The 27,556-nt window shown below is 43.3% G+C and overlaps 1 long non-coding RNA gene across 1 annotated transcript; it reads right to left on the bottom strand.

The window, feature by feature from the left end:
• On the bottom strand, positions 1-27,078 carry LOC111542176. The gene is made up of 3 exons (XR_002731469.1): positions 26,915-27,078; positions 17,703-17,859; positions 1-3,874 (listed from the first exon to the last, which is right to left on the bottom strand). It is a non-coding gene; the product is annotated as an uncharacterized LOC111542176 (long non-coding RNA).
• Between the last annotated feature and the right edge of the window lie 478 nt (positions 27,079-27,556).

Here is a 27,556-nt window from a genome sequence, read left to right as displayed (position 1 = left end):
ATGCCCGGCTTATTTTTTGTATTTTTAGTAGAGACGGGGTTTCACCGTGTTAGCCAGGATGGTCTTGATCTCCTGACCTCATGATCCGCCCTCCTCGGCCTCCCAAAGTTCCAATCATTTCTTAAAGAGATTAAATAGGTAGGAAAAAATGTTAAATTTATGTATATAGCTACCATTTCCAGTGCTCTTCTTTCTTTTGCATGGATCCAGATTTCTATCTAGTATCATTTTTTGTCTGCCTAGATGACATACTTTACCACTTCTTGTAGTTCAGTTTTGCTGGTGATGAATTTTTTCAGCTTTTGTATGTCTGAAAGAGTCTTTATTTTGCCTTTGTTTTTATAAGATATGTTTTTTGGATATAGAATTCTAAGATGGCAATTTTTTTCAGATGTTTGCTCCCCTATCTTCTACATTCCCTTGTTTCAAACAAGACAGCTGTCATTCTTATTTTTGTTCCTTTGTACATAATATGTCTTTTTCCCCTGGATGGCTTTTCATATTATTTATTTATCCATGATTTAAAGCAATTTTATTATGATACGGCTTGGTGTAGTTTACTTCATGTTTCTTGTGTTTGGAGTTCATAGGACTTAAATCTGTGTGTTTATAGTTTTCATCAAATTTAGAAAAATTTTGGCCATTATTTTATTAAATATTTTTTCTGTCCCCTACTGCATTTAGGGGACTGTAATGGCATATACATTGGGTTTCTTTAAGTTGTCCCACAATTCACTGATGTTCTGTTAATTTTTTTCCCCCAGTCTTTCTTCTTTCTGTTTTCATTTCAGATAAATCGTATTGCTAGGTCTTCAAGTTCACTAACCTTTTCTTCTGTAGTACCTAATCTTCTGTTAACCCCATCTGGATTATTTTTTATCTCAAACATTGAATAATTTATTTCTGAAAGTTTTATTTGGGTCTTTTTTATGTCTTCCATGTCTCTGCTTATCATATTTAATCTTTCCTATAGGTTCTCAAGCATATGAAACATAGTTATAATAGCTGTTTTAATGTTTTTGTCTACTAATTCTATCATTTGTGTCATTTTTGGGTAGGTTTCCATTAATTACCCTCCCCTCATATTTTTCTACTTCTTTCTATAAAGAAGTAGAAAATATGCCTGGTAATATTTAACTGAAGGACAGGCTATGAATTTTACCTTTTGAGTTCTGGATATTTTTACATCCCTATAAATATTATTGAACTCTGTTTTGACATGCAGTTAAGTTACTTGGAAATAGTTTTAGCCTTTCAGATTTTGCTTTTAAGATGTGGTAGGTAGGACTAGAGCTTTGGGTAGTCTAGTGATAATTTTGTCCTGCTACTACCCTACTGTCCTACCCAACAATATACACTCCACCAACACCCACTAACTTGACATTCATTCTTTCACCCAACAAGTGTTTATGGAGTGCATATGGTATACCAGGCAAAACTCTTCTGAATTCTCTATCTGATACTCCATGAACTGGCAGGTTTTTCACACTGGATGGTGGGAACAGAAACTTTCCTAGCCCTGTGTGAGCTTAGAAGATACTTTCCTCTAATGCTTTTGGGTAATATCCACCTGCCTTCTGGTGGTTTCCTTGTATGCACATGCTGATTAATACTCAGTTGAAGACTTGTGGGAAACTTCCTGCTGATTTCAAGAGTTTTCTTCATGTGCAGTTTTTTGGTCTTCAGTACTCTTCCCTGAAAACTCAGTCACCTTGGCCTCCCTGGACTCCCAGTTCCATCTACTCAACTCAAGGAGATTATAGGGCCCCACCTGGCTTCCCCTCCCTGTGCTACAGCTTGGACATTCTCTGAAGGCAGTAAATTGGGGCACGTTTGTTTGTTTTTCCCTCTCGGTGTCCGCTATCCTTTATTCCTTGATGTCCAATGTCTTGAAAATATACGTTTTCTTCAGTGTTTCAGTGTTTTCAAGTGGAAGAATAAGTCCAGTCCTTGTTACTACATTTTGGCCAGAAGCAGAAGTTCATCTGTGTTTCTGGATGTTTTCCATCCATGAGGCTCACTCTGCTTGGTTTTGAGTGAGAAACAGATGAGATTTCTTGACTCTATGGGTAAAGAACCTCATCACCCACTGCTAAGCAGCGTTAGAGAACACAGGTACTTACATGAACAGGCCTGGAAACCTATTCTCTGTTCTATTTCTAATCTCAGCGATCTGACTGCTTATCCAAGCCCAGACTAGCTTGCTTGGCTCTTATTGTATATCTTGTTATAGCTTCTGGTAAACCAGATTTATTTAACATTTTCCTTGTCCTAGACAGCAGAAAATCTCTTACTAAAACCAATCTCTACTGTCCTACACAACAATATATACCTCATCAATACCCAGTAGCATGACATTAATTCTTTCATCCAACAAGTGTTTATGGGGCGGCTGTGGTGGACCAGGCATTCTGCTAAATATTAGGAATGTAATTTTAAGCAAATGTAGACACTATTCCTGCTTGCATGGAGTTATTTTAGGTATTTTCTCATCACAACAATCAATAAACATTGAATTTTACACATTTGGCCTGTCTGATTCTAAATATAACCATAATGATTACTATATATAAGCACTTTACTCTCTGTTCCATTATTTATACCCTCAGTTGGAGTGAGACCCTGAACATTTAAGTTAACTTTAAAAGCTGTTCCAAGCCGTGTCATTTCCTGTGCATGTCAATTTACTGCAAAGGTTATCGGGGGTCAGTTATCCAATTTTGCTCATAGGTCTTGAACTAGAAACTGAGTTTCCTTGTCTAGTTCCCATGTTTCGAAAAATCCCCACTAAGCTTCAACTTCACCACTCAGGATCTGCTTAGGCATCTACTCAGAAAAACTGTAACATGAAAGGCCATCACTCAGTCATTGACTTGAAGCAATAAATAACTCAGCTGACATCAGCCATTTCTTGGCCTTGTCCGTCCACTAAGCTTGCGATTCCTAGGGTGGAATGTTTGAGTCCTTATTTTCTTTTTTTCATTCCTTTGTCCTGAACCCTCACAGCCACCTCACATCTACCCCACTCCCTAATATGCATCCACTTATTAGGAAGGAACATTTCTAACCCACTCCTCCTATTACCTGTGAGTTGATGTCCTCTTGAGCAGTACTCCTGGTCTGTTACTATCCCTTACTCACTCCTCTGCAGGCTACATGATTCATGAGACAGCAATTGGTCCATGTTCTCCACTGGGAGGATCTAATGTATTAAAAGGCTCTAAGCCCTGAAGTACCAACCTCTCTTCTTTCCTGTCTGCCCCAGGCCAGTGTGAAGTACGATCTTGGCTTAGAGGGTATGCTTGCAAATGCATGCTTTTCCTAAGTGGACTTTCCACTGGATCTGGGTGTAGGGGAGGGATGCGTGTGAAGGAGTGATGGAGAGTGTGTTAGCAAGTCAGTTTCGATTGACTACCTATGCCACATCCTCCATCCTAGTTTTTATCAGTAGTAAATCTGCCCTGTTGATCTCCAGCTGCCGATCCCTTCATCCACCATTCAGTTGAATCTACCCTCAAGAAGGGAAGGAAACATTTCTCCTGGAGCCTTACCTACAAGTGGACGGGTGACAAGTGACAGTAACTGGACCGGGAAAGATCGCCTACACAGGTCTGCATGAGTGAACGAGGGGGAGTCAACAAAATCCAGTGCCCCTGACACCGAGAGGCAGCAACGCACACATAAAATGAGCCCCTTGTTTGCTGGTGGCTGCTCATCCTTATACGTGCTCTGAGTTGAGGACAGGGGTGTGGATGGCGGGGACGTTGTGAGTTCAGACGGAGCAGTGATGGAGCTGCTATCCAGGAAACATCTTGACCCTGTGATCCCACGCTGCACTTTCAGGCTCGGCTTCCTGGATGCAACATGAGGGATTCTGTGTGAAAAGTCAAATATAACTTTTGGTTTAGTGTTTCTGGACAGGAAGTGCAGTTTGAAAGTGAGGAAGACGAAAAACACATTGACAAAGGAGACACAATCATGAAAATCGAGCCCAAGGGAAAACCAGAGCCTTTACTCTGAACACTGAGAAGACTATTGAAGGCCAGGCATTTTGTGGTGGTGGTTGTGTCTGGTTTTGTTTTAGGGCAGCCTGAAACAGGACATGATGCAGAACTGGAACAATCCAAACTTCAGTTTTCTCTGAGCAAAACATCACCCTTGACCTAGGGGGAAGCTGCAGAAACAGAGTATTCAACAGTTTCTTACAACTTTTGCTTCATATGCTGGGGATGGCTTTTTCATCTTTAAATACCAGCACATTCATTTTATTTCAAACACCAGTACTTGCAGGCAGGCTTCTGATGGCAATGGAGGTTAAATGGTTTTCGTGTGTCATGAAAGACAATGGGTTTCTTTTTTTTGATAGCCTTATTGCCTGCTTTCTGTATGTCCACACTGCAAAGCGTGTGTCACAGAGACCTAGAAACACAGTTCTCCTGTTTCCATTTAGAATCTGTGTGCCATTTCCCTAGTTCCGTGCATGTGCCCAGTTCCTCACTAGCCCTTCACACAACGAGCCAACACCAATTCATACTCCAGATGTGAATCAATAACTTTATAGCCTTGGTTTTTAAACTTTATACCTTGGAAAATGTCAAATATATTACCAAGCCAGAGAGGAATCTCTCACTGAACCGCCACATATCCATAAGCAGCATCCACAATGACCATCTATATCCCCACCAACTCCCCGCTGCCTAGTTTATTTTGAAGCAAATCCCGAAATATCACGTCGTTTCATCTGTAAAGATGTCATTATGCATCTTAAAAATACGAGGACTCCATGCCGGGTGCGATAGCTCGCACCTGTAATCCCAGCACTGTGGGAGGCTGAGGTGGGCAGATTGCCTGAGGTGAGCAGTTCAAGACCAGCCTGGCCAACATGGTGAAACTCTGTCTCTACTAAAAATACAAAAAATTAGCCGGGCGTGGTGGCAGGCACTTGTAATCCCAGCTACTTGGAAGGCTGAGGCAGGAGAATTGCTTGAACCTTAGAGACAGAGGTTTCAGTGAGCCAAGATCGCACCATTGCTCTACAGCCTGGGTAACAAAAGCAAAACTCCATCTCAAACAAACAAAAAATACAAGGACTCTTTAAAACTACCCAGAATACCATGTTCACACCAAAAATCTTGATAATTTCTAATATTTCAAATGTCTTCATTGGATTTTTTTGAAGCAAATGACAGGCATCCTAACGTTTCCTCAATTAATAATTCAGTCTGTGTCTCTCTAAAAAACCTACCTTTTTTTAAAAAGCAAAATCACAATAACATTATCATGCTTTAAAAAACCATTAATCCTTAAAATAATCAACTATTCAGTCAATGTATACGTTTTCCTGATGTTCTCATAAATGTTATTTTGAAGTTGAGTTGTTTGAATCTGGATTCAAATTTATTTATTTATTAACTTATTTATTTATTATTTATTTAGAGATGGAGTTTTGCTCTTGTTGCCCAGGCAATGGCACGATCTCGGCTTACCACAACATCCGCCTCCCTGGTTCAAGCTGGGATTACAGGTAGGTACCACCATGCCTGGCTGCATACCTGTATTTTGTATTTTTAGTAGGGACGGGGTTTCTCCATGTTGGTCTTTCCCTCTCGTTTTTTTTTTTTTTTGAGATGGAGTCTCGCTATGTCCCCCAGGCTGGAGTGCAGTGGCACAATCTGGGCTCACTGCAAGCTCCGCCTCCCAGGTTCTCGCCATTCTCCCGCCTCAGCCTTTGGAGTAGCTGGGACTACAGGCGCCCGCCACCAGGCCCGGCTAATTTTTTGTATTTTTAGTAGAGATGGGGTTTCACCAACTCCCGCCTCAAACTCCCGACCTCAGGTGATCTGCTCTCCTGGGCCTCCCAAAGTGCTGGGATTACAGGCATGAGCCACCACGCCCAGCTTATTTATTTATTTATTTATTTTTGAGACGGAGTCTCGCTCTGTCACCCAGGCTGGAGTGAAGTGGTGCAATCTCAGCTCCCTGCAGCCTCTGCCTCCTGAGTTCAAGCGATTCTCCTGCCTCAGCCTCCTGAGTAGCTGGGATTACAGGCGCCCACCACCACACCCATCTAATTTTTGTATTTTTAGCAGAGACAGGGTTTCACCATGTTGGTCAGCCTGGTCTGTAACTACTGACCTCAAGTGATCCACCCACCTCAGCCTCCCAAAGTGCTGGGATTACAGCTGTCAGTCCCTGCTCCCAGCTTGAATCTGGATTCAAATAAATGTACGTGTTGCATTTGATAAGATAGGTCCCTTACATTGCTTTTGATTTGTGAGTTCTCCTTCCCTGTCATTCCATCAAATAATTAATTTGTTGGAAAACATGTCCATAGTTGGATTTTTAAAGATGACAGTCCAATAGTGGTTTGGTTTTTTTCCCCCTTATCTTACCTTTATTCTTTTTTATTAAAGAAAGCTTTATTGAGGCACACTTGACATACAATAACCGCACATATTTAAAGTATATCATTTGATAAGTGTTGATATGTATGTGCACTGAGAAACCATCAGCAACAGTCAAAGTAATGAATGCATATGTCACCCCCAGATACATGTAGCTCTCTGAGTTTGGGCACACGCTTAGCTTCTCCCTGACTCAGTTTCTTTTCTGTAAGATGCGTAAAGGATGAGTATATGGAACCAGATGATCTTTAATGCCCCTTGCCTGTTTAAATATCTATTAATCTTTCCTCCTTGGCTCAGCACTCCATCAGATATTAGGAATAGATACATGTGAGCCCAACGTTTTATGTCTGTAAATAAAATCCACAGCTGAAACCTATAGGTTAATTCAGATTTTTGTATCTCATAGGTCTTTAATTCAAAGAAAATAGGAGGCTCTCTGGCTGCTTTCTCTCCGGTATACCAGAAAGATGCATAAATTGGTTACTCATTGCTGAAAACTGGCATATTTCTATTTCGGTTCTAGCATCGCATGGTTTCCACCCTGAGCCTTTTCGAAGCATTGCCCTTTTTGAAACTAGAGGGAATGTAACGTGGGTTCACGACCCTGGAGGCTCTAATCATTCCCAACACAGGAAAGCACAGAGACGAAGGATCAAACTCCTCCCAGTGAGAAGTTCAGGAGGTGCTGATTTTAAAACGTTCTAGGGATGATCAAAATGAACACAGCAGTAGAGTATGTAAGGCCGACAAAACTGAAGCCAAGGCTGTTTGAATACAGTGATATTTATATATACTAAGGTCTAGGCAGAGACTGGTGACAGGGCATGAGCAAATTTAGGCCTACAGTACTAATAAAAAGTGATGAAGGCCAGGTACGGTGGTTCACGCCTGTAATCACAGCACTTTGGGAGGCCAAGGCAGGTGAATCATCTAAGGTTAGGAGTTCGAGACCAGCCTGGCCAACATGGTGAAACCCCGTCTCTACTAAAAATACAAAAATCAGCTGGGGGTGGTGGTATGTGCCTGTAGTCCCAGCTACTCCAGAGTTGAGGCAGGAGAATCACTTGATCTAGGGAGGTAGAGGTTGCAGCGAGCCAAGATCGCACTATTGCACTCCCGCCTAGGCGACAGAGTGAGACTCTGTCTCAAAAAAAATAAAAAACAGTATGCTGAAAATGTCCCTGGTGAACTCTAAACCCTTGTTAGTAATACAGTGGCTTGTTTATTTACTCACACACTTGGTGCCAGGTAGCTGGTAGGTCTAGGAATACTAAAATACACAATCCATGGCTGTAAGGAACTCATTTTCTCACGGTGGATAAATGTGTACTTGAATCTCTACAAAACTAAGCAGACTGTACTTCGGGCTCAGTTTACCTCCCTGAGAGGTTAGACTTCAAGATCTCAAAGGCAAAATGCCCAGACAATTCAGATGGAAGCTAAAAGCTTCATTTTATTGCAACCTTGAGCATATCTGTCTTTACTGTAAGAGTCTTTGATTCAAAGATGTCACATTGAGGCTGGGCGCAGTGACTCACTCTTGTAATTCCAGCACTTTTGGAGGCTGAGGTGGGTAGATCACAAGGTCAGGAGATCAAGACCATCCTGGCCAACATGGTGAAACCCTGTCTCTACTAAAAATACAAAAATTAGCCAGGCATGGTGGTGCATGCCTGTAATCCCAGCTACTCGGGAGGCTGAGGCGGGAGAATCGCTTAAACCAGAGAGCTGGAGGTCACAGTGAGCGAAGATCGCGCCACTGCACCCCAGCTTGGTGACAGAGTGAGACTCCGTCTCAAAAAAAAAAAAAAAGTCACATTGATAATTCATCATTCATCCATCCATTCATTTATCCATCTCTTCATTCATTCATTCATTCATTCATTCTGATGCCTCCAGCCTTCTGGGAACAGTTCTGTCTCTCTGGAAATCTTTTCCCATTGTTTCCCTGGCTAATTTCTACTCCTGCTCAGGTCTCAATTTAGGCATCTCTTGCTCTGGGAAGACCTCTCTGACCTCTAAATCTTATTAATACTCTTCTTGATGCCCCCATCACCACGCTGGTCAAGCACCTGTTACTCCTTAGTAACGACCCAATTGCACCATGCAGTAGGAAAGTATTAATAATTGCAGGCTGTATCACTTAGCTGTTTCTGCATTTTAAAATATCCCCAAGTGAATGCCTTAGAACGACAACTGTCTACCGAGCTCAGAAGTCTAGGCTGGTCGGCTGGTTCTGCTGTGTGCTGGCCTGATTGGTCTTGCCAGGATCACCCATGATCTGTGGTCGGCTGGGAGCTGGGTGATCTAGGGGCCTCATCCCGGTGGCTCAGCTCTGCTCTGTGTGGTCTCCCCACCCCGCAGTCAGGCCTGGGAGTGTTCTCAAGGAGGTCATGTTCCAGGAGAAGCAGAATGGCAGCTGCACGCCTCCCTTAGGCCCCAGCTCAGAATGTGCACTGCCTCCCTCAGGCTGTCTGCTGGTTCCAGGTCACAGGGTCATTCTAGATCAAAGGGCTCAGGAAACAAACTACCTGTTGATGGGAGAAGCTGCAAAATACTGTGGCCACTTTTGCACTCTACAGCCCTGATTTAAAAACAGACTGTATTCCTCAGGGAAAGAGCTGTGCTTTGTAAAATGAGGAAAGGAATCCTCAGGGAACTGTCACGATAGGCTGGGGATGAGCAAAGAGAAGTAAGTTGCTTGGAATACAAATCTTTTACAAAATTTGTTTTTTATTTCCATTGATGGCTGGGCAAGGTGGTTCATGCCTGTAATCCCAGCACTTTGGGAGGCTGAGGCGGGTGGATCACCTGAGGCCAGGAGTTTGAGACCAGCCTAGCCAACATGGTGAAACCCCGTCTCTACTAAAAATACAAAAAATTAGCCGGGCATGGTGGCGGGTGCCTGTGATCCCAGCTACTGAGGAGGCTGAGGCAGGAGAATCGCTTGAACCCAGGAGGCGGAGGCTGCAGTGAGCCAAGATCGTGCCACTGCACTCCAGCCTGGGCGACAGAACGAAACTCTGTCTCAAAAAAAAATTTCCATCGATGGCGGCCAGGAAGTGGGAGGGCCCCGAGGAGCAAGAAGGGGACTGAGAACTCCAGTGGGTCCTCCGTCGGGGCTGGTGCACGCCTCACACACTTGCGTACCTCCCAGTGGATCTTGACCAGAGTCTCCCTGCACAGCTAGGCCTGGGACACTTAGGAGAAAAAAGTGAAATGGAAGGCATCAGGCAAGGTGACAGGAGGTGGCAGAGGGGACTTGAGGATGTTCAAGAACCTACACCTATGCCGCCTCTGATTTGTTCCTTTAACACAGCCAGTTTTGGGGGACATTTCTGGATTCTATATTTTTGCTTTAAGCAATGCTATCTTTTTTGTCTTATCATGCAAAATCTCAAACATATACATAAGTAGGCAGAACCTCATAAATCCTCACTCAAATCCCTGTTCCCACCACGAGCAATTCAAGGCTCTCTTGTTTCATCTATTCTCTCATCTATCTCCTGCCCACCACATTGTTTGAGGCAAATCCAGGATCTCTCATCTGTAAACATTTCCACATATCCTTCTAAAAGAAAGGGAAGTAGTTTTTAAATGTGTAAACACAATAGTGTTATTACAACGTTAAAATTTGACAATGGCTCCTTAACATAATCAAATATCCAGTTAATGTTCAAACCTCCCATTGTCTCCATAATAATGTCTGAACATTGCAAGTGATGGCTGTTTGAAGTCGTCAATAGAATGACCCTCTGATATTCCCGCCCCCACTTCTGTACTTTCTGATACACTTATTGAAGAAACTAGGTAATTTGTCCTACAGAGTTTCCCATGATCTAGATATTGTGAATGGCAATTTTTGGCAGCCATTTAACATGTTCATTTTCTTGTCAATGGGTGATTGGATTCAGAGGTTTGATTCATTTGTTTTGACAGGACAATTTCACAGGTGATGTTAAGGACTACCCTGTTTTTCTCAATTTTATTTTCAAAATTCTTACCCTATAAAGGGATGCTGATAAATGCTACCCCTTTTATTTTGAAAGATTCCCACCCAGATTCATGGCTTTAAAATTGTGTGCCTCAAAAATTCTGTGCCTCAAATTTGTTAATTGGTGGGGGGTTTTTTTGTTTGTTTTTTGTTCGTTTGTTTGTTTGTTTGTTTTTGAGACGGAGTCTTGCTCTGTCGCCGAGGCTGGAGTTGGAGTGCAGTGGCACGATCTCGGCTCGCTGCAAGCTCCGCCTCCTGGGTTCAAGTGATTTTCCTGCCTCAGTCTCCTGAGTAGCTGGGACTACAGGCGCCCGCCACCATGCCCGGCTAATTTTTTGTATTTTTAGTAGAGACAGGGTTTCACCATGTTAGCCAGGATGGTCTCGATCTCCTGACCTCGTGATCCTCCCGCCTTGGCCTCCCAAAGTGCTGGGATTACAGGTGTGAGCCACCGTTTTTTAGACAGAGTCTTGCTCTGTCACTCAGGCTGGAGTGCAGTGGTGCCATCTCAGCTCACTGCAACCCCTGCCTCCTGGGTTCAAGCGATTCTCCTGCCTCAGCCTTCTGAGTAGCCGGGATTACAGGTGCACACCATCACACCCAGTCAATTTTTTATATTTTTGGTAGAGACAGGGTTTCACCATGTTGGCCAGGCTGGTCTCGAACGCCTGACCTCAGGCGATCTATCTGTCTTGGCCTCCCAAAGTGCTGGGGTGATAGGTGTGAGCCATTGCGCCTGGCCTGGTTTCTTGAATAAATAAAATGTTCACAATCTTTTCCTCCCAATTAATGAATAATTTTTAGCTTTTCTATGTTAAAATAGGGAGTGAAGAATACACATGATTTTTGAAATGCCACGGCAATCAATTTCCAAATCAGTTTAGTTTGGAAGAGAAATTGGTGTGCATGTGATCTAACTTCCAGCACTCAGCACTAAGGCTTTATGAGAAGATCCTGGGAAAGGTCCAACACGCTGGTGTGAGCAGTAAATTGGAAGCCACTGGTTAAATGAAAAGAAAACTGCAGCCACAGGGAGGTGTGGATACTGGCCAAGGAAAGAGTGAGAGAAAGACTCTTGTCAGAAACTTCTGGCATCCAGTGTCAGCATCAGCCATCTAAACAAGGTATTTCTGTCTCTGTTGGCCACGAGTAAATACTCGGGTTAGCTAGCAGCTATTCATGAGCTTATTGTTAGTGAAGAGTTGGAAACTTAGACATGACATGTGTTTGTAAACACATGTGCGGTCATTGTTTACATTATCTCTTTAAATAGAATCGCGTTCCCTATCTGAACTATGCAGCCATGAAGGCTGGGAAAGCAATCCTTTTTTATTCTACACTTCAAGTAACAATCTGAAAAAAAAAAAATTCCTTGACTTTGGAACTGGTTCTAGCACCAAGTATGAAGAGAGAAAATGCAAACTAGAGCAGCCTTTCTTATCAAAATTCCCATGGGTGCGTGTCTAGCAGCGTGGAGCTGTCCTCTGGAGAAAAGGCCAGTCTAACTGTCATGCCTATATATAGAAGCCAGGAAGAGAAAGTGACCCGTGGGCCTTGATGTGAAGGATATCAGAAGGCAGGCCTGAAATTTATTATGCCCTCGGCTTCTCCCTCCGGGTCTCTTTGTTTGATTTTTATGAGAATCTGTATGAGGGCTCTATCTCATTCTCTTTTTTCATTCTTCTTTAAAAAGAAACTATAGTATTGTCTTATTTTTAGGATATAGGAAGCAATAGACAGAGGTGGCTTCTGTGGAGAAGCAGTAAAAGGCTCCATTTTAACTTGATAACCGTGAAAGTTTGGAAACTAATGACGCTGCTGTTTGATTGCTGATTCCTGCTTAAAACAGTCCCAGATTAGGTGTGGTGCAAATGAAAACGCCCTCCAGCCAACACTACTCCTGCCAGCCACAGTTGGAGGGTGGAGTGTACAGAAGAATTGCAGGGTAGTAGAACTCCGGGCTGGGAGCCTGCATTCCTTGACCACCTTGACCACGAACCGGATATGTGAGCTGGACTTGGGTTTCCTCTGTCATAAAATAGTGGGTTGAACCAGGTACAGTTGGCCATCTGTATCCACAGCTTCCGAACCCAGATTACACCCACTGCATATTGAAAATACTCAGAGAGGTCAGGCACAGTGGCTCACGCCTGTAATCCCAGCACTTTGGGAGGCGGAGGCAGGTGGATCACTTGAAGTCACAAGTTTAAGACCAGCCTGGCCAACATGGTGAAACCCTGTCTCTACTAAAAGCACACAAAATAATTAGCTGGTGTGGTGGCACATGCCTGTGAGCCTGTGATCCCAGCTACTTGGGAGGCTGAGGCAGGATAATTGCTTGAACCCAGGAGGTGGAGGTTGTGAGGAGCCAATATGGCACCGCCGCACTCCAGCCTGGGCAACAGAGCAAGACTCTGTCTCAAAAAAGAAGAAGAAGAAAAAAAAGCCAACCTTTATGCACAGAGGACATATGAGTCCTCACAAGATGGGGGGGCCTCTGTATTCCCTTCAGGAGAAGCGGACACCGCCTGACCATGGGTGAGGCCCACGAGTGGGAGAGAAGGGTTGCTAGAACCGCCCTTCCCTCCATTCCCAGTCTTTACCCCCTGTACTCACACAGGGAGCAGCAAACTGTGTGGTCCTGCTGGGACAGTAGAGAAATAGGCCGCAAAACAACTAGGACTCATCCATCTGCCCCAACAACTCTGGCATGAGTTGAGTTGAATTGTGTCCCCCAAAATTGCTGTGTTGAAGTCCTAACCCCCACGATCTCAGAATGTGGCCTTATTTGGAAATAGGGTTATTGCAGATACAATCAGTTAAGATGAGATCATACTGGAGTAGTATGGTCCCTGGTCAGTCCCTACTCCAATATGACTGGAGCTCTCATAGGAAGGGGGTGTGTACACACACACACACACACACACACACACACACAGAGGACATCATGTAAAGACTGGCGTTCTGCTGCCACAAGCCAAGGAGCTACCAGAAATGAGGGAAGACTCCTGGAACACATCCTTCCCTAACACCTTCAGAGGGAGCCTGGTTTAGCTGACACCTTGGTTTTGAACTTCTGGCCTCCAGAACCATGAGTCCCATTGTTCGTTCCCATGGTGCTAAGCCACCCAGTTTGTGGTGCTTTGTTACAGCAGCCCTGAGGAACAAATACAAACTCCAACCCATTTTGCTTGACTTCCTGTGAAAGCTAATGTTTTTCTGAAGACATAAGAAAGTTCCAATGCTGCAGGAGACACCACCACTGACTAACTGTTTAACCGCTCTAAACCCCCAATTTCCTCATCTGTACAAAAGAGAAGACAGAGCCTCCTTGATGTGGTGGATGTGAGCATAAATGTGACCTTGACCATAAAGCATCTAGCCTAGGCCTGGGCACGTTGGAAGTTCTCAGTAAATGGTGGTGGTTTTGTTAGTCTTAGCTCGTATGGATGTGGGTGTACTCAGTTTGTGGTCGGGGCTGGGTGGAGCACCAGGCACCAGGGAAGGGGACTGGGTTGGGGACTGGAAAAGTAGGAGAATCCAGATGATAAAGTTGAGGAGGATGCTGGTGGAGCCTCCTAGCCCAGCACCCCTTCAGGGGTCCCTGGCTTGTCTGCATCCTTGCCGCCTCTGCCTTGTCTTCATTCCCCTTTTCTGCTGGCTGTTGTGCTGAAGAGGACAGGGATGTATGTGTATTGTAGTTCATGGCCATCCTATTTATGGGCAAAATAAGTTGTATCAAACCACCCAATTGGTAGGACCAAGCTTATGATAATATTTGTTGAACAAGTGAATGAGTGAATGAGCAAATGCATGAATAAACATATCTCTTGGTTCCATGGACTCAGATATCTGATCCCAGCAACCTGATGAAAAGTAGGATTGTCTTGGCCAGGCACGGTGGCTCACACCTGTAATCCCAGCACTTTGGGAGGCTGAGGCGGGTGGATCCACAAAGTCAGGAGTTCAAGACCAGCCTGGCCAAGATGGTGAAACCCCGTCTCTACTAAAAATACAAAAAAATTAGCCAGGCGTGGTGGCGCACGCCATAGTCCCAGCTACATGGTAGACTGATGCAGAGAATTGCTTGAACCCAGGAGGCAGAGCTTGCAGTGAGCCGAGATCGTGCCTCTGCACTCCAGCCTGGGCGACAGAGTGAGACTCTGTCTCAAAAAAAAAAAAAAAAAAAGTAGGATTATCTTGTCCCCTACTGCCCTAATTCAAATGGTAGCTACTCCACCTTCCAACTCAGATTCCAGAAGTTTTAGCAGTGACATGAGGAGAAATCATGTAAACATGGGAAGAATGCCACCCAACTTATGCCTCTTGCCACATGGATTATTTCAACAGCTCAGCATAACTTTCTAGGCTGACTCATGGGCCCTCGAACGCTGGCTGGCTTTCCCCTGTCTCCCTCATGCTCTCGTGGGCCTCACGCCAGCTCACCTGGGGATTCACCATGCTGCCTGTCTGCACATTCGCTCTCTCGGTGTAAATCCTGGGAGTCAGCACCCCTTGACATCCCCCGTGCTTGCCACACCAGGAAGGGGCACAAAAATAACGGGAGAATCCCTCCCTCCTTTCAGATCAGATTCACTTTGATGGCTTTTCCTCTCCATGATGTCTTAAGTTAAACTTCATAATTCCAAATCCCTGCATGCTGGGACTTCCAGGCCTGTTGGCTCCATCCTGGCTCACCTGTAGCCCATGCGTATTAATGGCATCTGCAGATTTCCCTCCTGTGTCCCCATGCTGTAGTTCCAGAGCCCTGCTCTCTTCTCCTATAATCGGACTCTCCCAACCCAGCTGCCTATGATTCCTGGGGCCCTCGTTGCCCCTGGGACACTCAGGCTGCTCTGTCTTCTTGGCATGATCCCTCCTCTCCCCCAGTCTTGCTCTTCACTCGTTTCAAACACCTGAAAAGCATACCTTCTCCACTTCCCACTTCAGTTCACACCTCTGTTCCTGCCGGCCTGGAGTCCACTTGCTATGAACTCAGAGGCATTTATTTATACAGAACAGAGGGTCAGCCCCTATTTTCCCATTAGGATTATCTGCATCTTCAGAAGAAGACATAGTTTTACTCTGTTTTCAATTATTTCACGTCCTTTGTGCTTAGTAGAGAACAATCTAAACTGATCAATGTACGCAAAGTACAGCCAGGACCAGTTATTCTATCACTGGGAGGGCGAATAACTTTCTACCGGCATGCCAGCCCCGGTGGTTAACAAAGGTGCTGCAGTGCTGAGTGTTGGAGGTCAGAAGAGTCTAGGTTCACATCGAGGCTCCGTGGGGAAGAGGCTCCGTGGGGAAGACTGTGACCCCAGGGTGACACTCCTCAGGCCACAGGGGAAGGGAGCTGCCGCAGGTCACATAAACATGCCAACCCCTATCCACTAGCTCTGTCTCCCTTCGTGAACTCACTTTAGGAAAGGGGGATTTTGTGGCTCTTATGGATTGGAAGTTTCTGGGGTTGACTGGGAACCACAAGAGCTGCTTAGTTGAGAATGATCTTTGTCTCTAATGTTGAACTTGCTGTCATCTGAGATCCAGGGCTGGCTGGAAAGATGAGTAAAGCAGGGGGCAAAATGAGAGCCCATGACCCCTGTAAGAGCCATCATTCACTCAGGAGCTTTGAAACACGGCAACATTCTAGCAGACATGAGCCGTGACAAATCGGACTTTTTTTTTTTTTTTTTCAAACGTAGTTTTACTCTTGTTGCCCAGGCTGGAGTGCAACGGTGGCGCGATCTCGATCTCGGCTCACTGCAACATCTGCCTCCCAGGTTCAAGTGATTCTCCCACATCAGCCTCCTGAGTAGCTGGGATTACAGGCGCCTGCCACCATGCCCAGCTAATTTTTGTATTTTTAGTAGCGATGGGGTTTGGACATGTTGACCAGGCTGGTCTCAAACTCCTGACCTCAGGTGATCCACCAGCCTTGGCCTGACCAAACTGCTGGGATTACAGGCGTGAGCCACTGCACCCTGTTGACACATCGGATTCTTTAAAAAGAAATTGTCTCTAGGCAGCAGAATATGGACTGCCCACTCAGCCCAGATATCTCTTCATAATAATAATAATAATAATAATAATAACAACAACAACAACAACAATAATAATAGAAGAAGAAAAAGAAGGAGGAGGAGGAGGAGGAGTGGTAAGGGTTCTTTAAAGTGAGACCTTAAGGAAGTTAAAGATTGACCCTTACTATGTAGACCTGTTTTTTTTTTTTTTTTTGAGATAGTGTCTTGCTCTGTTGCCCATGCTGGAGTACAGTGGCGTGATCGTAGCTCACTGCAGCATTGAACTTCCGGGCATAAGTGATCCTCCTGCCTTAACCTCCTGAATAGCTAGGACTATGGGTGCACACCACCATGCCCGACTAATTTTTTTAGTTTTATTTTTGTAGAGACGGGGATCTCACTATATTCCCTCAGGATTGTCTTGAACTCCTAGCCTCAAACAATCCTTTGATCCTCCCTCCTCAGCCTCCCAAAGGGCTGGGATTACAGGCACAAACTGCTGCTCCCTTAGAGACCTGCTTTTTCACATAAATTTTAAGTTCCTAAAACAGACTGTCAGGCTCCTCAGGTGGCTCTCAACCTTGAGTTCCTCCAGTCACCTTGGACTAGCTCTGGTCCAGCCCCAGCCCTCTTCAGCTGTGCCCTTGACCTTGTCTCTCACCCTTGTCTCCTGCGGTCTAGAGGTCCTGGGCTATTCACTCCTGGCTTCAACCCCTCCTTACCCTTGACTCTGGCTTACACACAACCAGTGCTGTCCATAAGGAGTGAGTCCCTATTGCTTTATTTCCACAAAATGTTGCTGCCCTTTAAAGTCCTCTGCCAGCTCCTGGCTGCAGCATGGGTAGCTCGAGTTCTGTCACTGAGTATTCCATGTCCACATTCTTCCCCAAAATGCTATTCTGGGAGAGGGTGTGGAAACTCCTCTGGGGAGGGATGGTCATTTCCTGTTTGGAAGGGGATACTGGTTCCTCCATGTGATACTTTCTTTGCCATGCTATGAGTGTCCCCTCACCCCACGGCACCCTCCCTCATAAGAGAGCCCTCTTCCATCACTTCCTGCCTAGAAGCCTGTATCTTAGGCTTGGAGGCATCATTTTACGCTCCAAGCATAAGATACAGGCCACATCACCAGGAAATGGGTCCTGGTGGCATGTGAAAAGAAGGAGCAGGAGTTAACCCATAAGAACCCTAGAGAGTGGGAAAACAGAAAAAGGAAAGCTCTCTTCCCCGACCTTTTAAACTCTTAAATGGCAAGGAAGAATAAAGAACACTCACTCTGGGATGAAACAGCTCTTCTCCGAGATCAAAATTTCTCTTTTCCTTTGAGGGTTTTTAATTCAACACTAAAAATAAATGGATCTCTTTAGGGATATTTAGGCAAATATCACATGATGCCTCCATTTCTTTTCTTTTTCCGTTTTCAAATGAGGATCTGCAAAGAAAAAAGGAAAAGTAAAAATTCCCCTAAATCTGAAGCAAAGAATTATATCAACATGTTTATCAGAGACCAAGCGAAAATCAAACACCACACTCACATATTTGTAACATCTTGATTTGGACTAATTAAGAAAACTTTTGGCCGGGCGCGGTAGCTCACACCTGTGAGTACTTTGGGAGGCCAGGGTAGGTGGATTACGAGGTCAGGAGTTCGAGACCAGCCTGGCCAACATGGTGAAACTCTGTCTCTACTAAAAATACAAAAATTAGCTGGGCATGGTGGCACATGCCTGTAATCCCAGCTACTCGGGAGGCTGAGGTAGGAGAATTGTCTGAGCCTGGGAGGCACAGGCTGCAGTGAGCTGAGATCGCACCACTGCACTCCAGCCTGGGTAACTGAGCGAGACTCCATCTCAACAACAACAACAACAACAACAACAAAAAAAAAAAAAAAAAAAGAAGAAAAGAAAAGAAAGGAAAACTTTTAATCAATTTCATTCCCTTTCACTCCTATATACCTCTATTTTACCTCTATTTTGGAACAGGTATATATCGTCTCCACTTCAACTTTTTATTTGAGTTTTAACCAGTCATGAGCACTTAGCATTCTTCCATGGGCTGCGTTAGTCTGAGATGAGCTTCGAAATGCTCTACAGGGAGACTGAGTGCCAATGCTGTCTGATGCACCTGCCTCATGGCAATGGATTTTTTTCCCCTTTGAACAACTCCTCAATAACCTAGAGTTGGAAGCTTGTCCTGGGGAAAGCAGATGACTAGTCATTAGCAGAGGTAAAGAAGTTCTCTTTCCTCGAGCTATCTCAGCAGCTGCCCAAAAGGCAGAATAGATTGACCTCCACCAGTCTCCTCCCAGCATTACACGTGCCCCTGCTGTGGTTCTTGATGTCACTCCCCGTTATGGTGAGGCCCTGTCCTGGGGAGTTGCCTCTGCTTAGTTTTATCTGTTGATCATAAACAAGTGGTAACTCCACTTCCCAGCACTGAAAAACAACTTCCTTTTCCAAATTTTTCAGTTGCTATTTCCCAGGATGGAGTTTAAGAGGAAATGGTTGGAATAGTCCAGATTTGAGCTCAAAGCTTGGGTACCAGCACTGATGGGATGATGGCAGGGTCTGGCCTAGAGGAGTTATGGAAGGTGTATATTCACACTTTTGAATGTGGGCAAGCAGTGCTGCATTGGATGAACAGAAAGACATCACAAAACCAAAATATCTTAGATAAGTAGTGATTAGGATTCACAGGCACTAAGAATGTGTATGATTCCTCTTCTTTTGTTAAAAAGGAAGCTCTCAATCTTGGAACATTGCATTAGTAGGTCCCAGGAAGGAGGTGTGATGAAACCCCACGGATAGAGTTAACTATGCTTAGAGATAGCACCGAAAGCACTAACCTAGTGCTAATAAGTGCTGAAATGCTTTCTGTTTAGACTTCAAAGAGGCTCAAGGACGGAGCAGCTGTGCCCTGGCAGCATCTCCTTTGATAACCAGACCCCTCACCCCAGTGCACCAAGGACGAGCCAACAACCTGTGTGCAGAGGGAAGGGAAAATATCACTGATAAAATGCCTTCTGGACAACAGAGACTGAGGACAAATATGAAAGATCAATACCTAGGTTCTATCTGATACAGGATCAAAGCAACCAGACAGTTTACACATAAGCAAATATAATGAATCAATGCATAGCGGCAATTTTAGAAATGTAAATATACATTTTTATGATAGCCTGAAGGACCTATAAAGCTAGCAAACAAGAATGCAAATATCCAGCTTAGTCAAATTCTAAGTCGGTTTGATCATTCCAGACAACACTGTGGCAATATGCATAATAAAGAACTGTCAGTGTGATTTGTGACCTCTAGCCCAATACCCTACTTTGGGTAGGTATTTTCTCCTGTTTACACTGCAGGAAAAAATTATTTATTTACAATTGTAAAAGACAGGGATTCTTTCAGATGCTCAAGAACTGGGAATTGGTTATATAAATACAGACCCCCTGTAAACTGTTACCAGCAAGGATTCCGTTTGGGTCTGCAGCAACCTCAATTTTTGTCTCCTCAGAAGAAATAATCCAACCGAGGGGCATAAGGCAGAGTTAGAGACTGAGGCAAGTTTTAGAGCAGGAATAAAAGTTATTAAAAAGCTTTAGGCCAGGCGCAGTGGCTCAAGCCTGTAATCCCTGCACTTTGGGAGGCTGAGGCGGGTGAATCACCTGAGGTCAGGAGTTCGAGATCAGCCTGGCCAACATGGTGAAACCCCGTCTCTATTAAAAATACAAAAAAATTAGCTGGGTGTGGTGGTGTGTGCCTGTAACCCCAGCTACTTGGGAGGCTAAGACAGGAGAATCGCTTGCACCTGAGAGGCAGAGGTTGCAACGAGCCGAGATGGTGCCACTGCACTCCAGCCTGGGAGACAGAGGGAGACTCTGTCAAAACAAAACAAAACAAAACAAAAAAACAAAAAACAGCTTTAGAGCCAGAATGAAAGGAAGTAAATTACACTTGGAAGAGGGCTAAGCCGGCAACTTGAGAGATTCAAGTACACGGTTTGATCTCTGACTTGCGGTTTTATAGGTTGGCATGCTTCCACCGTCTTGCGTTCCTTCTTCCCTGATTCTCCCCTTGAGTGGGCTGTCCGCACGCCAGTAGCCTATCAGCACTTGGGAAGGGAGCATGCGCAGTGTATTTACCGGAGTTGTACGCATGCTCACTTGAGGCAGTCTTCCTTTACCAGCAGAATGTTCCTAGGAGGTCACGTACCAGTTAAACTCTACCATTTTGCCTCTCAATGCACATGCTCGAGCCCACTCGCCCAGCTCCTGAGATCTTACTGGGAAGCTGCTCATCACCAGCTTCAGGTATTTCTGTTTATTGGGAGACTGCCTTTCCCTGGTGGTGGCTGCAACCAATTATTATTTTACAGAGACAGTTCACAACCGCCCGACCATCACCTGATGGTCGCCTGACATTCCTGGTGGGGGTTGGGGGACCCTCTCCTGCCCTGCTCATGTCTGACTAGCTACCTACTGTAACAACTCCTCTATGGCACCTTAACCTAAAAGCGTGGAGGCCTATACCATTATTTTATACATGAGGACACTCAGGAAACATTAACGCTACCATCGCAAATTGTTTTCACCTTACGTACTAATTGCCTCGATTGGAAAGTGCGTCTGAGTCCTGAATTGAAAAGAGTCCACGCCACTTACTACTGCCAAAGAATGATTTTTCTCATCCCTGGGATGTGACATTATCTGGAAAGAAATATAGCTTCGAATAGCCCAAGAAACAGAGGTTAATGTCACTGGCTGTTTTCAAGGTACCATAATGTTTTCTGGGACTGCCAAAGTTTTCATGATTCATTGAGTAAAACCCACTAACAAAATTGTTACATAACTTCTTTCAGATTTGGTGTATAGTTTTAAAAGTAGTGGTTAAAGACTATTTTTACAAGTATTATAAGGTATTTACTCAAATAGGTAGATATTTAACTTTGTTTTATTTTATAAGATGATAACCTTTTTTACTTCCTAAAACCAAGAAATAAATAATATACTAGCAATGATTAAGCTTTTGGCATTATCTACCTTTCATTACATACGTAGTAAATACTTGGTTATGCTGTTTCTGATTCAGAGAGTCATTCCTCCCAAATTCTGCCTTTTATGCTTCATTAGCTACTAATATTGATAACATATTTCTGTTGTGATCAATCATGTTCTAAAATAATAATTATATTGAAAACTCAATCTGGAAGAAAAGTGAATACTTAGACAAAAAAACTGTGAATGAAATATTAAGTGAGAAAAGAAGAACAAAATAGTATTGACACACGTTACAGCTATGCAAAACTGTTTACTGGTTAAACAATTTCTGGACCAATGTAAATAGCTTAGCATTCCTGTTCTTTTCTTTTGAAAAGTTGCTGAAGACAAAGACAGCAAGTTGGAAGAAAAGAAGGGAGAGAGAGAGGGCGCCTGTACTGAAATGGTAAAATTCCAGTTTCCATGCATTGATTTTGTGTGGTAGGATAACCAATAAAACACTTCTATGCAGAAATATGGTATGAAGAGAAAGGCTATGGAGAAAGTGAGTTGGAAATACCAGTTTAAGAAGAAAACACTACCCTTAGTTCATTTTTTCAATGAATGTTGGTGAGTTTAGAATTATTATAGTTTTGAAATTCTATTGGAAACTTCTTAAAGAGCGATATAACAGTTCTATTTCTGATGTTTAAGACTTTTTTTGCATCTACTAAACTTATGTAAAAATTGTAAATATGAACTTAAAATATCCAACAAGTGAATAGTTTCAAAATCCTTTTAGGAGGTATGTGACAAAAACCTTTGTAAACTGCTAGTCTTCAAAGCTTGTCCTGTTAAAAATGCCTAAAAATGCTTCACAAAAAGAATTATCTTTCTTTCTTTCTTTCTTTTTTTCTTTTTTTTTCGGGAGACTCTGTCACCCAGGCTGGAGTGCAGAGGCATGATCTTGGCTCATTGCAATCTCCACCTCCTGGGTTCAAGAGATTCTCGTGCCTCAGCCTCCTGAGTAGCTGGGATTACAGGCACCCACTACCACGCCCAACTAATTTTTGTATTTTTGGTAGAGACAGGGTTTTGCCATGTTGCCCAGGCTGTTCTTGAACTCCTGGCCTCAAGTGATCCATCTACCTCAGCCTCCCAAAGTGCTGGGATTAAGGTGTGAGCCACTACATCATGACAGGAGGGAAGAGAACAGGCTCAGAATATCACCTTGACTCCGAGAAAATGCATTGTCAGCCTAGCTTCCTAAATAAGGACGTTGTTTCTTAAATAACAAAGTCTGAAGTAGTCTATGCTTGATTATCTGAGAGTTTACTTATCTGATTTCAGATTATCTATATTATCCACATATATACATGGGAACAGCAGTTATCTCCTATTCTACTTGTTCTTTCTATTATTGTTATTACTGAGGTGAAATTCACAGAACATATAATTAACTATTTTAAAGTATACAATTCAGTGGTATTTTGTATACTCACAATGTTGTGCAACCACCCTCTCTAGCTAGTCTCAAAATGTTTTTATCACCCCATAAAAGCATCCCATAATCATTAAGCAATCATTCCCCTCTTTCCCTTATCCCCAATTGCCTGGTAATTTCTAATCTGCTTTCTATCTGAATGGACTTGCCTGTTCTAGATATCTTTTTGTGGATTTTTGTATCTATATTCATAAGAAATATTGTCTGTAGTTTTCTCGTATCTTTGCCTGGCTTTGACATCAGGGTAATTCTCGCCTCATAAAATGTGTTAGAAACTGTTCCCACTTCTTCTATTTGTTTGGAAGAGTTTGAGAAGGATTAGTGTTAATTCTTTTTTAAATGTTTGGTAGAATTTACCAGTGAAGCCATCTGGTCCTGGGATTTTCTTTGCTGGGAGGTTTCTGATTACTGATTCAATCTCCCTACTTGCAACAGGTTTGTTGATTTTTCTATGTCTTCTTGGGTCAGTTTCAGTAATTTCTGTGTTCCCAGGTATCCGTTCATTCCATCTAGATTATCTAATTTGTTGTCATACCACCCTTCAGAGTACTCGCTTATAATTCTTTTAATTTCTATAAGGTCAGTTGTAATTTCCTCGCTTTCATTTCTGATTTTAGTTATTTGCATCTCCTCTTTTTTTCTCTCTCTAGCTATAGGCTTGTCAATTGTGTTGATCTTTTCAACGAGCCTGCTTTTGGTTTGATTCTATTGTTTTTCTACTGTCTTATTTCATTTATCTCTGTTCTAATCTCGGCTGCTGCTTCTCTACTTCTTCCTTTACCTCACCTACCACATGAAAGAATTGCCACAGAAAAGGTGAAGATGTGTTTGTTAAATCTTCAGACCTTTCATCTTATTTACTAGTCCTAAAACTAAGAAACTGAAGGAGGTACAAAGAGCTCCAATACCCTAAAGAAAACTTTCCTGAGACTTTTGGAAGCATATGTCACATAATCAGCTAAATTAATCATGAAATATAAATTATGATTTTAGTTTTTTCTTGAAAGTGATAAAATTAGAAATTATTTTGTAAGATAAAAAACAAAGAAAAAAAGTCTGTAAACTATGACATTCAGGGAGGTTCTTTGTCCTTCTGCCCTCATGACCACCTGTTGAACAGAACCCTATGCATGTATATATGTGTGTGTGAGGGTCTAAAAAGGTTCACAGAAGGCTGGGCACGGTGGCTCATGCCTGTAATCCCAGCACTTTGGGAGGCTGAGGTGGGTGGGTAGTTTGAGCTCAGGAGTTTGAGACTAGCCTGGGCAACGTGGTAAAACCCTGTCTCTACAAAAAAATACAAAAAATTAGCTGGGTATGGTGGCACATGCCTGTAGTCCCAGCTGCTAGTGGGGGCTGAGGTAGGAGGATTGCTTGAACCCAGGAGGTAGAGGCCGTAGTGAGCCATGATCGTACCATTGCACTCTAGCCTGGTGACAAAGTGAGAAGCTGTCTGGAAAAAAAAAAAAAAAGTTCATAGAAAATGTGTATTATGAAGGAACTATGCATGGATTTCAAAAAGTTTTTTACACCAAAATAAGCTCATGTTTATTTACTAGCTTGTAATAACATGTCTGAATAGGATCTAGTTTGCAGCCCTAAGGAGGATAAGACATCAGTTTAAAAAAATCTCCTATCAGAGCAATATGATTTCTGCCAATATGGAAGCAAGAACGAACATCAAATTTATGGTGATGTCTGGGTGAAGAATGGTAAAATCACTGATGCTTTATGAAAAGCTTACGGTGATAATGTCCTGAAGAAATCAACAGTTTACAAATGAATAACTCATTTAAAGAAGGAAGATGATATTAAAGATGAAGCCCACAGCAGCAGACAATCCACATCTATTTGCGAGGGAAAAATTCATCTTGTCTGCACCTTAATTGAAGAGGAGCAATGATTAACATCATCAAAGACCAAGAGTGAGGAACAATAGCTAACACCATAGACATCTCAATTGGTTCAGCTTACACAATTCTGACTGAAAAATTAAACTCAAGCAAACTTTGCACTTGGTAGCTGCCAAAACTGTTGTGCCCAGATAAGCTGCTGACAAAGAGCAGAGCTTTCAAAGGAAATTTTAAACAAATGGGATCAAGATCCTGAAGCATTTCTTTTGAAGAACTATAGCAGGAGGTGGAACATGGCTTTACCAGCACAATCCTGAAGACAAAACACAATCAAAGCAATGGCTACCAAGAGGTGGAAGTGGTCCAGCCAAAGCAACAGTGGACCAGTCAGGAGCAAAGGTCATGGCAACAGTTTGGGGGGATGTTCAAGGTATTTTGCTTGTGGTTTTATTTTTTATTTTTTTATTTTTTTGAGATGTAGTCTCACTCTGTCACCCAGGCTGGAGTGCAGTGGCACAATCTTGGCTCACTGCAACCTCCGCCTCCTGAGTTCAAGCAATTCTCTGCCTCAGCCTCCTGAGTAGCTGGGATTACAGGTGTCCACCACCATGCCTGGCTAAATTTTTTGTATTTTTAGTAGAGATGGGGTTTCACCATCTTGGCCAGGCTGGTCTTGAACTCCTGACCTCATGATCCACCCACCTCGGCCTCCCAAAGTGCTAGGTTTACAGGTGTGAGCCACCATGCCCAGTCATTTGTGGCTTTCTTGGGGGCCAAAGGATGATAACATCTGCTTATTATGAGAGGACTTTGAGAAAGTTAGCTGGAGCCTTAGCAGAAAAACACCTGAGAAAGCTTCCCTTGAGAGCCCTACTCCATCACGACAATGCTCCTCATTCTTCTCATCAAATGAGGACAATCTTTCAAGGGTTTTGACGGGAAATCAGTAGGCATCCACACTACAGTCCTGATTTGGACCTTTCTGACTTCTATTTATTTCCTAATCTTAAAAAATCTTTAAGGGGCATTCATTTTTCTCCAGTTAATAATGTAAAAAAGGTTGTGTTGACATGGTTCAATTCCCAGGATCTTCACTTCTTTAGGGATGGACTAAATGGGTGGTATCATCACTTACAAAAGTGTCTTGGACTTGATGGAGCCTATGTTGTAAAATAAACCCAATGTGGTGGCTTGCGCCTTTAATCCCAGCTACTCAGGAGACTGAGGCGGGAGGATCACTTGAGCCCAGGAGTTCAAGACAAGCCTGGTAACATAGTGAGATGCCATCTCTATAAATAAATAAATAAATAAATGTTTATACATTTTACTTTTTCTTTTAATTCCATTTTCCCACAAACCTTTTGATGTTCCCTTATATGTGAGCATCCATATATATGTGTGTGTATGCATGCATGCACATGTGTATGAATGTGTGTGTGTATGTAGTGTATGTGTGCATGCATGTGTGTATATATGTGTGCACATGTATGTGTAGTGTATGTATGTATGCATGCATGCATCTTATATTTTGCACTGCCCTAGGCCCATGGTGCTGGTGAAGTCATCAAAGACCAGGAGTGAGGAAACTTAGTCTTGTCTTGTCTCTGCCATGGTCACTGTGTACAGTAGTTATAGCAGATGTCTCTGGGGTGCCAGCGCAGCTCCCAACCATTCTGCCCTTTGCTGTGTGCTATTCCTGCTCATCCCCTATCCCCACATGCCACCAAGTTTATATTCTATGAGTCCCCTGCTCCCGGCAATGGCTAATTCAACTGAGTTGGACAATTGTCCCAAACTGTACCAGATTCCTTCCTCCCAAAACTTGGACTAGGGACTAAAAAGAGCCAATGAGTTTCTTTGTATGACTAGAATTGGAACGTGCCTGTGGGTGCTCTCTAAGCAGCAGAGAGCCAGGGCCAAGAACACCAAGCAGACACCAAGAAACGTCAGGTAAAAATGTGAAGAGAGAATACCCTGAGTTCTCCATGGCTTTCTGTAGCATTATTTCCAGCCGAACTCTATCTTTCCCTTTGGACTTCATGGAATACCTCTGAATCCTTATAACAAATTCTAGTTGTTGGCTTGAAATAACTGGCATCAGCTGCTGCTTCCAACAAAATATTCCTTACTGTGCCACCTTGGACAAATCACTTACCTTCGTTTTCTTTCCATTTCTTCACCTCCAAAATAAGGAACTTTGGCCAGATAGCTTCCTACCTCCAATTTATATTAAATGGCACCTTCCTGGAGTCCGCCTCCCAAACAAAGCTAGGGTTTTGCTCACCTGCAGCAGGGAGACAGGAAAAGACGACTGGAACCTTTTTCTGTGTGAGTCAGCTCTCTGGGCGTTGACGCTGAGGTAGAATCTCACTTCCTCCAGAGCATGCCAGCTAGAGAGACCTCATCTTTAGATACGCCAGATAAGGGCTGTGCTCACCAAGAGAAATGAAAGTCTTTGGTGGGAGGAATCTTTGCAAACAGAATCTGGATAGAACATTTTTCTAGATGACAATTTGCATCACGACCCTATAAACACAGAAACATTCTTGTCGCTATCTCCTTTGTGTACTTTCAGTCAGTCCCATATTACACACTGAATTATAGACTTTTTATATTATTAAGGATGGTGTTATGATCATAACTCTTGTCTTCCTTATTAGATTAAATGTTTTTCAAGAGTAAGGGTGAAGATGTGTACACACTGTTCTGAATCCCCATTTTATCCAACCCTGTTTTTGGTATTTGGTAGTTACTTTTGAAAAATTAGTTTCATTCACCACTTAAATAAATAATTGCT

The sequence above is a fragment of the Piliocolobus tephrosceles genome, chromosome 15 (genome assembly GCF_002776525.5).
Source record: "Piliocolobus tephrosceles isolate RC106 chromosome 15, ASM277652v3, whole genome shotgun sequence".
In the NCBI taxonomy this organism is placed as follows: Eukaryota; Metazoa; Chordata; class Mammalia; order Primates; family Cercopithecidae; genus Piliocolobus; species Piliocolobus tephrosceles.
This window is presented reverse-complemented; position numbering and strand designations above follow the sequence as displayed.